The sequence below is a fragment of the Schistocerca serialis genome, chromosome 1 (genome assembly GCF_023864345.2).
Source record: "Schistocerca serialis cubense isolate TAMUIC-IGC-003099 chromosome 1, iqSchSeri2.2, whole genome shotgun sequence".
NCBI lineage: Eukaryota > Metazoa > Arthropoda > Insecta > Orthoptera > Acrididae > Schistocerca > Schistocerca serialis.
The window spans coordinates 892,306,257-892,318,644 of NC_064638.1; positions in this window are offsets into that span (position 1 = coordinate 892,306,257).

Here is a 12,388-nt window from a genome sequence, read left to right on the forward strand (position 1 = left end):
ATACTGCATGCTAATGGGAGTATAACTGCTTTGGCGAAGATGAACTGACAGTTTCTGATTACTTTCTGTTAAACATTGTTTAAATGGAATCTGTATGCTAAAATCTGACTCCTGTTGATCTGTTTTCTCAAACTGAGTGCGTCTGCCAATCTCTCTTAAAACTCGTTTTCTTTCCCCCTTCCCTATCCTAAAAAAGGCATTCCTCTGACACCTGTGACCACTGGTATTTTACCACTTGTGACAGTGCCCCCCCCCCCTTACGTTTTCTGCAATCAACCCAGACAGTTTTCCCTTCCCTTTCCTATTGAGGTGAAGGCCATGCCTAGTGTAGTCCCCCCTATCGATAGTATTCACAGGAATCAAACCAATATGGGACCCTATATTCGTCCTAAGAAACCACTCCAACTCCAAGTTCACCCTCCTTACGGAAGAGTTCAAATGATGCCGATCATGGCGTCTCAACACAGACACAAATCCCACACTTGTATGCTTAGTTGCTGATGCTATCTTCACCAGGTCACTCTCTACGGAATATTCAGAGTCTCTGTCAATGCTGTTTCCCGGACCACCCACTATAACCACGGCATCCTCCTTCGTGAAATCTTTGCATAAAGAACCTACATCCTCTGTTACCTGACCCAGAGCTGCACTAGGCTTGAAAAAGTTTGTGACCTGGTACTCTGGACCTAGATTTTTCTGCAGTAGTTGGCCAACACCTCTACCATGGGAGCTACCTAACAACAGAACTTTCTTTTTCTTTACAAATTTCCCTACCTTTTTCAAGTCCTTGAAAGCTTGTTGTGCCCTTTCCACAGCTTCAGCTACATGAGGCTCATCCGATTCTGACTGAGGCAACAGGTCAAATCTATTTTCAAGATTTATGACAAAGCTGTCTGATGCTCTCCTTTGTCTGTTCCCCCTATTGCCTGTTGCCACTTCCCACCTCTGTTCGCCTTTCTCCCTCTTCAACCTGTCCAGTTCCTCCCTTGGCTTGTCTAAGTCAGCTTGAAGAGCTGCAGTTTTCCCTTCCTGTTCCAGTATTTTCCTGTCTCTACTGCAGTTCCTACAATACCACTGGTGAGCCTCATTTATGTCCCCATTTCCCACGCCACTACATTCGCCCCAATTAAAGAAACTACAGCACCCATCACACCACACCCCGGAACTAACGATCCTACGGCATGTCATACACTTCTCACTCATGGTAAAAACAGAAATCGTATAAACTGATTTAAGTACTGACTAAAACGTAAACAAAGGACCCTAGAAACTATTCAAGCAGATATAAATAAATTGAAAGATTACTGAATAAAAAAACTGGTGATTACTTATAAGTTTAAGTCATTGTTTACTTTCGATACGCGCGCTTGAAATTAAGCCTAAAATCCGTGCTATAGGCGCGAGAAGGAAAATAAACTTCTTACCCGTTTAATCTTCTTTAATACTTCACTAACACTTCCACTAATGTAACAACACTTATATTATATTTATACCCTCAGGAAACGTTTACCTATGAGTTTAATTCACTGCTTACTTACGATTCGCACGCGTGAAATTAGGCCTAGGATTCGTGCTACAGGCGCGAGAAGAAAAATACGCTTCTTACACCGTTTAATCTTATTTTATACTTCACTAACACTCCTACTACTTTAACAACACTTACATTATATTTATAACAACTGTAAACGTTTAAAAACAGCTCAATAACAACGTTTTTATAACTATGTAATGCAGCGAATACTCGAAGAGTCCGCGTCGGCGCAGTGTTGTCGGATTTCATTGGCCGCCTAAAAGACGTAACACTACAAGAATCCGACATCATGGTCAGCTTTGATGTCGTGTCACTGTTTACAGGAGGCCCCCTGGAAGATCCTGTCAACTTCATCATTGAGAAATTCGGTGCAGAACTGACACAGCTTCTCAGGCATGTGTTGACATCAACCTCCTTGACTTCAACCGCCAATACTACGAGCAGACCGACGGAATGGCCATTGGGAGCCCTCTCTCTCCGTTGGTAGCCAACCTATTCGTGGAGGGTTTCGAAGAAGTAGCCCTGGAAACTGAAGAACTGAATTCTGTCTGTTTCTCCCGATATGTGGACGACACATTTGTAATTTGGTCACGTGAAATGGATCAACTACAAATATTTCTACAACATTTAAATTCCATCCATAATAACATACAATTCACTGTTGGAAATCGAGAAAGATGGACAACTACCGTTTCTTGATGTACTGGTGCAGTGCAGGTCAGAGGGCTCGCTAGTTTACACTGTGTACTGCAAGGCCACATGCACTGACCTGTACCTAGATGGTTGCAGCTGCCACCATCCAACTTATCTAAATGGAGTGCTTAACACCTTGGTACACAGAGCACACATGATCTCAGATGAACAGAACCTATCCAAGGAACTCAAACATCTGGTGACTATGTTCAGCAAGAATGGATACGGAAATCACCAAATCCCAAGGGGCTTCCAACAACAGAGGCTTAGTAGAGACCAAGATGGAGAACAAACGGAAGAAGAGGATAAAGGCGTGTTGTTTCTAACTTTTGCAGACAACGTGTCGTCCAAAATAGGAGACAATTGAGGCAACACAAGATCGACACAGTCTTCAGATCACCGGCTAAGATGCGCAGCTTACTAGGAATGGCGGAAGACGATGTTGGTCTCAAGAAAGTGGGCATATACAAAATTCCATGTGGGTGTTGTAAATCCTATACCAGCCAAACAGTTCATATGGTGGAAGATCGATGCAAAGAACATGAACACTACACCTGCCTAGGCCAACCAAGCTACACTGTCCTATAGAACATTGCATAAACACTGGACACACATCGAATTATGGCGATACAAAAGTACTGGTCTCCACAAATAATTACTGGGACTGCATCTTCAAAGAGGCCATAGGAATTCGCATAACAATAAACCTCATCAACAGGGACACCTGGTACCAACTCAGTAAGGCCTGGGAACCAATACTAAGCTCTATCGAGGAGCAGTGGTACAAGTGGACAGGAGATCATTCCGCCACAGCCGCTGAAGACATACTGCGCCCTCCCGCCCCACCTACTGCAGCCTTTGCTTCCCCCACCACGGACACACAGTGCGCCGTCGGCGCACGGAATCGCACCTGGCCCGCCGCGAATAAATACTAGCAGCTGAGAGCGGACAGACCATTGCATCAGCATCACCTGATGATGGCGGAACGGTTATTCGCCGAAATATCGTGGGCGCTCGACGATCGTATCCGGCCTGACAGCCGAGAACCATTCAAACATCTTCACTAGCCATGCCACTTTTGACAAGAATACTGAGATAGAACTGCACACTATTGGTAGTGCAAATCCAAGCAGCTGTTCGATCAATCATCAACTCCCAACACAAAACTGTGATGTTTGTTTGATAAATTGCTGACAAGTGAAACAACATCAAAACATCGACATTTATTTCATAGAGGAAATATATTCACACAAACAATGCCCAAAAGTTTCTTGGGTATTCAGCCAGATTAATTGTAGAACAGATTTTCGATGCTGTAATGTGCCAAGATCATATAGCTACTCTGGCTGACTGACATCATGGACCAGTGAATGCAATATATACACAAGTCGTCTCCCCCTTCGACTGCTCTATATGCCAGCCACGGTGGTGGGGACTGGGGGAAGCTTGCGCTGGGGAATCGAATGGCAGTCCTCAATCTGCACGCCATACAGTTCGTTTTAGTGATGGAGTCCACGCTTGACTAAGAGGAAATCCATCGCCCTTGTTTATAAGGTTCTCATGTAGCCGGATTTAGGTAGTCTCCTTGTATCCACAGTCCCAATAGAAAGATGTTTTGCAGAATTTTTGTATCTTTGTATTTCATTTTGTGGTTGGTTGTTGTTGTAATGTTCAGCAATTCTAAATTTTGCAGGCTGCTGAAGGTCTATGTACCTTTTGTGTTCCATGCACCTTTCTTCAACTGCGTGAATGGTCTGTCTGTCTGCACACCAGGTTTCTGGAGTCCCTGGTCGCCTTTTACTATCCTCAAAAGAGATTTGCTCATTGCCAGTGGGCAGTACACACTTCTGATATTTTTTCGACGTAAAATTCTACCGACTTTTCCAGATACGTTGCCCATGTATGGAATGTAGGCTATCTTTTTCGGGTGATCTTCATCAGGTGTTGGTTGTTGTGTGGTATTTTCTTGAAGGTGCACGGAATTTGGTGGCCACTATAGAGGTTTTTGTAGAATACATCCTTCAGGTGATCAAGTTCCAGTTTTAGGCTTTCTTCATTGGAGGTCACAGAACTCTGTGGACCAGCGTGCTTAGCAGCGATTCTCTTGGTGATGGGTGATGACAGCTAGAGGCGTGAAGGTACTGGACCGTGTGGGTTTCCTTCCGATAGATGCTGTTTCACAGTGTGCTGAGTCTAGTGTGTTGTCCTCAAAGTCTTCTATGTACATATTGGCCACCACAGGTGATAGAGGACTACACATAGGTTCATTGTCAGTCTGTACCCGCTCCACTTGTGCCCAGGTTGAACGTTCAGCCTACTCCCAGGTAATGCAGGTGAGCAAGGATGCCAGTTCTAAATGTAGGGCAAAGTGTTTGCGTTCTGTGGAGTCACACTGCGGGATGTGCTCTGCTCTGTTGGTTCACTAAAGCCAGGATGGGTCTTCTGGTAAAACAGTCCGCTGCTGGAGTCCCAATATGATCTACCATCTAGGCAAAGGTTGGCACAATACAGACGAGACAGCACGTTTTCAAAAAGGCAAATGCACGCTGGAGATGATGTTCCTTGTTTCGGATTTTATCAAGCTTCTTGACTAGCTGTAGCATTCCCTCTTTGCGGAGAAAACTAATATGTGTCCACAGGTTTTCCCAGCGAATGTGCTGCCTGGAAGTCTCTTGGGCATGCGGCCAGATCAATTGATTGTTACAGAACAAATTTTGGATAACAACGAGTCACATCATCGAGTTACTCCTGCTGACTAAGATCCTGGACCAGGGGGTGTGATATTTATACCTACACCTGAGAATCCCTCAAACAGCATATGTACTGGGAAAGCATCAGATCACATATTACTAGTGAAGATGTCTGTGCCTCCTTTAAGATACAGAAAGATTTTTCTTTCATTTCATTTCATGTAAATTTGGCTTCTCCCTGTAGACGTATTAGTAATGGCTATGCCTTGAAACTTAAATCTTTTAAGAAGCATCTTCAGTAGGAGCACATTTCGAGGTAAAGTTGGAAAATGTCTTGTGGCACCGTTTCTTGGGCTATGATAGACTCATTTTTCCTTTATTAGATGTGCAAATATTTTTATTTCTTTGACAACGAAGACCTGCATTATGGACCAATGTGGTAGAGAGGCTTAGATGCTCTTCTGATGTCTTTGAGTGTCATCCAGGCTGCATAGACATGTTGCACATTGAAGATGTCAGAACTGATTTTCCATCACGCATTTAAAGGTGGCTGGAGCATTTCATAACAAATGGCATAACTTTGAACCAATGGCAGTCATCTGGAGTTTCAAAAGCAGTTTATTACCTCTGCCTCATCAGTCTCTTTCTTCCAGTAGCAAATCTATGTATCAATAATGAAGAACTACTGTGCTACCTTCGGACAATTTAGTTGTCAACATATTCATTTTTAGTAATTTTGTTCAGCCAGCGGTAATCGATACAGAAACGATATCTGCCATCTTTATTTTTCACAAGGACCACACAGAAGAAAGAAGGACTTTCAACCAACTCATTAATATCGTCTTCCCGCAACTTTTCCGCTTCTATTCAACTGGAGACACCTTATATGAGCGCTCAGTGATGGAAGAATTATCCGCAGTGTCGATATGATGTTCCACACTGGGTTGTCCTGTGTGACACATCTCCACTCTGTGCTTGAATGCATGCAGGAAACTGATGCAGCATACCTCCTGACGTTGTTCCTCACTGTAGCCATGACCTATTATCAGATGGATAGTAGATTCCGCCTGTGGGAGGATGGTAATGTTAGCTTACAATGATTATCCATCAGAGGTACAGAGCTCCCCCTTATGAGCTGCTTTGGCTGCCCCTGTGACCTAACCCAATTCGCACTAGGTGTCAATGGGATGACAGGCGATGTCATCATCAAGTCGTTGTATGTTAATGCTAGTCGCCAGCACAACATCAATTCACTTACCCCAGTACCGAAGGGATAACATAAAGTAATGACATACCATCCTTGGTACAAAAAGTCAGAATACAATATCAGAATTCAGGAAATAGCAACGATAAAATTTACTTATGGTCAAAACAAACTTGACAACAAATGTTCTTGAAAAGTTGTGGAGCAACAGAAGAAAGTGTCGTCCAAACGTTTCTAAGTAACAACATTTACTAACAGAGATATATGCACACAAGCACATCAAACAATATTACAGAATTGATGAGGTGATACATTAAAAGTGGAGTCACACTTGTGGGAATGTTACCGTCATGTAACCATCACGTTTTTGAGTGTCGATCGTGAGAGAAATTCCTGAGCAGTCACACTACATGCCACGTCAACGTCCAAAGAACGTCGTGACTTTTCAACTGGTTCTTAAAATACCCTCCATTTCGTAGTTCATGACGAAATTTAATTTAAATCAACTTGCAATGATTGCTGTTGCACTTGATGATGAGGAATAGGAACGGCAAGCAAAAAAACGTCTGTGAAGGAGAGTTTCACAATCCTTACAAGGAGCTGGAAGAGGAGGAGTCATCATTCTATAAATATTTCAGAATGTCTAAACAACAGTTTTTTACCTGTTAAGCAAGATATAAATAAAAATTATGTAGAGAAATTCAAGGTTTAGGTGTCTAATATCACCATGGTAGAAGCTGATGGTTTGCCTTAGGTTTGCTTACATGAGCTGTTTTTCTTAACAAAACAAAACATACATGGGGGTACTACTTGCCGGCAGCAACAGTGAAATATCACGTGACTCTGCCAATGGCCTGTCACAATATTCTTCCCGAGAAACCTTCTTGGCATGACGCTGATGTGGCGGGACATGTCGATGACGTACCATTGACAGCATGTGTGAGTGCCACTATTTGAATTATATAGGAAAAATATAGGAAAATCTTTTGACATGACAGTCGTGACGGTGACGTTCCGTCAAGTGTGAATACACCTTAATCCTGTTTGTTTTAACAGAGCACAGTTTTTCAATGTTAAAAATAGGTATTTGACAAAATTGCTTCATCCCTTTATTTTCTTCTTCATAAACAGAGTAGGCCTTTTCTCTGTCCATTTATTGTAAAACGTAAATAATTTTACGCTTTACTATATCTGACCTAAGCTGTAACATGAGTAAGAGGCGGCAAAAATAGGTTAACTTTCGATGTTAGCAGACGACGATACCGTCGCCCTTCCTCCCGCTCCCTCCTTATTAACGTCAACGTAAGAACTTTCTTCCCGACAAAACCTGAATTTGACGTCCCGTACCATTCCTCTCACTGCCTATGTGGATGCTACCCGTTAAAGAGCACTGTGGAATATTCTGATATTGACGTTCTGTTCCGCCAAGCGTGACTCGACATTTAGGGATGATTTGCAGCTGTTCATGGTAATTGGTGATGCAGAGCTCTACTGGTCCACTTGTGATGGTAATCATAGTGTCTGGCTTACAGATTTCATTTGTGAAGCCGAGTGCATTGCTGATCTTGACTACAGATTCACTGCATCCAGATTGTGGACTTCAACTCGTCTCGCTAATCATGGTGGGAAAGGGTAATTTCAATGTAGAGCAAGCATTATTAATGGCTTTTTCAGTCTGGAGTTCCAGTTTTCCACATTATATATCACCTTGTGATGCCTGCAAAAAGCCCACCCAAGATTAACACTATGGCTCCACTCCAGTAAAACTACAAATTCGAAAGACTACGTTCTGACTTTGATAGTTACTTCTACAATACAGTTTCATGTTGACTGGATGTAGTTTTCCTCTTGTAATCTTCAGTTAAATATCCTCTGAATCACGGAACATAAATTTCTTCAGCTGGTGGCAATAAGCATTCAATATCAGAAGAAATAACGCCCCAGTATCATTAGTGCATGGCACATTGGTAATTGCTTGTGACATAGATGTGATTTCTCAACACTTGCCAAGCAAGGTGATGCAGTGGTTAGCACACTGGACTCGCATTCAGAAGGATGACGGTTCAAAACCACGTCTGGCAATCCTGATTTAGGTTTTCCGTGATTTCCCTAAATTGTTTCAGGCAAATTCGAGGATGGTTCCTGTGAAAGGCCACAGCCAATATCCTTTCCTATGCTTCTGCTTCTCCATCTCTAATGACCTTGTTTTTCATGGAAAGTGAAACACTAATCTCTCCCTGCTTCTCTCAGCATCTCGGCATCTGTCTCTCATGGAGACTGATTAGTAGGTGGAGTTTATTTATATGTTGCCATGTATTTTTAACGTTACATAAAGAAACGCACTGTAACCTTTAGACAGTGCAAGTTGTTCGTTTAATATGTATTTGTGGCAGACCTATTTATTGTTAAGCAATTCTCTGAATTCTGTGTGAAACAGTTTTCCAAACATCAGTGGTCAATATTTATGCGGTTTCACTAGTTAACCCTGGTACAAAAAAGGCATCTGAACTGCTAAATGTGTGAAGAAAACCTATACATCTTGAAGGGAAAGGCACAAAAATTTGCACTGGACTAGCAATTAAAGTTAACCTGAAATCAAATTTTCACAGAATGTAACAACAGCTCATAACACTGTGTTCTTATTAGTAATTCTGGATAAAATTTGATGTATCAGATGAAAAAAACTGATGCTTCCACTTTCCAAAATATGAAGTCCAGATTCCTCTTCCTCAAGCTCCATGTATATGTATGAAAGTCCCCTTCTGTAATACATAATGACATACTTTTGCACTTCTGTCTCTCTTCTCTAATTTACAAACTTTCCCAGCAATTTGCAAACCATTTGAGTCCAACAAATGTCATTTTCGAACAAATGTGGGCTCCAGCGTTCATGCATATAAGCTAATGCATTGTGTATGTGCACTTCGTGCATAAAAACGTTGAAAATCGTCTTGCAAAGATGACAACTCCATCGGACAGTGTGAATATACCTTGATGTGACAGTGCCATGACAGATAGTGTGAACTGGCCTATATCTTGCTTCCCAGCGTCAGCTGATGATATCCTGCTGCCATCCGTTATGAATACAGGCGTCAAAGATGTTCTTTGAAAGGTTTGTTGGCGCCGACACCTAAAGGATTAGGAATGGACATTAAACCTCCAGGAATGATGACAGAATGGGACTTCATCCGTTTCATTTTCACCTTTACAGCTTCCACAAGATGACCTCAGAAACTGTCTAGGACAAGAAGGGACTTCTTTTGTAATAATGCCCTTAGTCATCTTTCCCAGACTGTCTCCAGACAATCAGTCATCAAATCTGCCGTCATCCAGCCTTTTCCCTGAATTCATAAGTGAACCCATGTGGGATAGTCTTCTTTGGTAATGTCTTCCTTTTAAACATGGTGTACAATGGAAGTTTATTGAAATCTGCTGTAATGTACATCATTGTGCATCTTAGTTTCTCAGCTTTTGTTGTCTTCACGACGACACTTCTTGAGCCAGTTGGAGCAATTGTGGCGTTATACACCATATCAAAAAACACTGGTGACCAGCCCTAAATCTACGATATTATTGAACAGGGGGAAAAACTTGATAATGGCGCCCCTCCCCCTCTAGGGTCTGAGTTAGGATGACAAAATTTAAAAAAATGATTTTTTATACATCGTTCTGAAGAGTTTGACATATAAAACATATATGTTTGAGGAAATGTAACACTTTTTATTCGGTCTTACGTGGGCCAGACTGCAGCGCCACACCTCTTCACACAGATTCTTCTGTCGCATGTCACTGCATTTTGCTCTGTGGAATTCAAACGCGTATATTTTGTAATGGAAGCCATCAAATCTATATCCAGGGTGGTGGAAATTAAAATCTCCTGTTGTGCCTCTCCTGCTCCCACTCAGCCAGTTTGACATGTTACCATCCCCTTAAAAAAAACTCACAATTAGTCCTGGGTAGGATTATTTGTGACTGGGAGAATAAGAACTCTTCACAAAATTTGCACTCTTTATTCCATGTTAGCTAATAAATTTCTCTTTCATGTGACGTAAAACTGAATATAGGAAACATAGAACCAGTAAAGACGAGAGACAAGCAAGGCAGAACACATTTCTTAGGTCCCAGCATTTTTCTCTCTCCAATCTTGCTACTGCTCTACATGGCGTGCTTTCCTTTCTGCGAAAGAATCTGTTACTTCATCAAAGTTCGACAAACGTTTTGCTACATGAGAAATCAAAATGTCGTAGTCTAATAATGGAAAAGCTGTTAATATGATTAGTACCTAAGACTAGTGCGGTTTCTCGATCTGATTACGTCTATTTTGTCACCGTGTCTGCTAGAAATATGAAACAGGCCTTTCTAATATTGCAGCAGTTGTAACACACGTCAAATAAGCGAGACTGTTTTGGTACAGATTTTTATATACTTCATTTACATAAATAACATGACAGAACATAATTCATGAAGTACCAATTGCCTATTAGGTCTACTGTAAACAAAAAGTTTTATGTTAGGAAATAGTTCCACATTTCATTCATACACTCTACTTTCTCAAGCATGAGATCGAAAAATAACAGTACGAAATTTTTGTATAAATTAGGAATAGTCATATTCTTCTATATAATTTGTGTGATGTCTGCGTATCTTCTCCTTCCTCATTCTAACAAACAATCTTATCATCACTTATTCTGTAATATTCCTGCTAGGGTCAAAACTTATTCTCCGGTTAACTTCACCCTACCAGAATCATCGGTTCAGCAATCCCGCGTTTATTCCCCGGTTAGGCGTTATAACATGTTCGTACAATGCGTTTTCCGCGCTATTCCGAGAACAGAACTTAAAGTGGCTGCTAAGTACAACTGATAGTGTAACGATCTTGCAAAAATTTTTGCTGTCAAAACTTCAGTTTCTTAGATACACTGGGAATATGTAATCTTTCTTACCTATTATTCCTGTTAGTCGTTTATTTCCGCTCTGGTAGCCTCAATCTATAGATTTCGCTAATAATTATAACATAGCTGATCACTTGCACACCCAATCAACCACATAAACAAACAGAAATTGGCATTCACACGTTCTGGTTTATTCGGCTCAGTTCGTATAGCCCCATCGCCTTTTGTCTGCAGGATAGTTTTTTATTTCTAGATGCGATGGGGATTCCCCTGGCAGAGACACATAAAATATACACTCATTCAAAAATCAACCTATGATTCGTTCAGAAAGCAACTTAGAATGTGTTCAATAACCAACTGGGATGCCTTTCAAAATAATATGAATAATCGATAGATCAACGTGTGTTGGATGCTAGGCGCTTTGTGAAACAAGGGGACTTTTTTAATCAAGAATTTGAATTTGGCGCCCCCTGAAATTGATTCCCGGGGCAGATACCCCAGTTTCCTACCAGGCCTGCTGGTGACTGATCAGTGTTAACAATCTGGGAGAGCAAATAGTCGTATTGCATTAAATAAAATGGAATTAATTTACCTGATTAAGTGTAGTCTCGAGGTAAACGCTGGCACAAAGATGTTCTCCTTTATGGATTGAGATTTTGCCATCACATAAAACGAATCTCCCAACCGATGCTTGCTTTAAAATCCTCTTGTCAATGTTGAGCATGGCAACTATCTCGTGAGCTTTGTTCTGAATCATTTCATAGCAAACAGCACAACCATCATTTCGAAGTAAAAAAAGAAAATAGCAATTGCACCATTATCAATTTCGGGATATTCCCCTGTTCTGGGCCCATGGAAAGATTTGGAGTTTGCCTTGGCAGCCATGAGTTTATCTTTTCGTCTCCACCAATACCTTATTGAATTAGGAGTTGGTTATCAAGTTATGCTGGTTCGTAATAACACACTTTAAATATCATAAATGTTTTTACTAGACATGAAGCAAGAAGAACAAAGCATGGCAGTAGACAAGTTTTGCGCCGAGAGTGACATAGAACAAAGCAGTTCAAAGAGGTCAGAGTCAAAGATAGGGCGCTGCACGCCAGAGACGCCACAGAGTCCCACCCAGCAGTGCAGAGCACGGCGGAGGAAAACTTCATCACTCGAAATTGTGAGCCTTGCATCAGCGCAGCACTTGTAGGTGGCGGCCGTCGCGAGAAGTAGGTGTGTCGGAATCTGTGCTGCAAGAGTCCCATGTGGCCAACTACTGCGCATGCGGAGAGGCATCGGTCGAGGGCAGGTCAGTGTCGTCGGGAGGCAGGGCGGCAGCCACGGAAGGCAGATTGGAAGCGTTGGAAGGCAGGTCGGAGAGTGACCACGC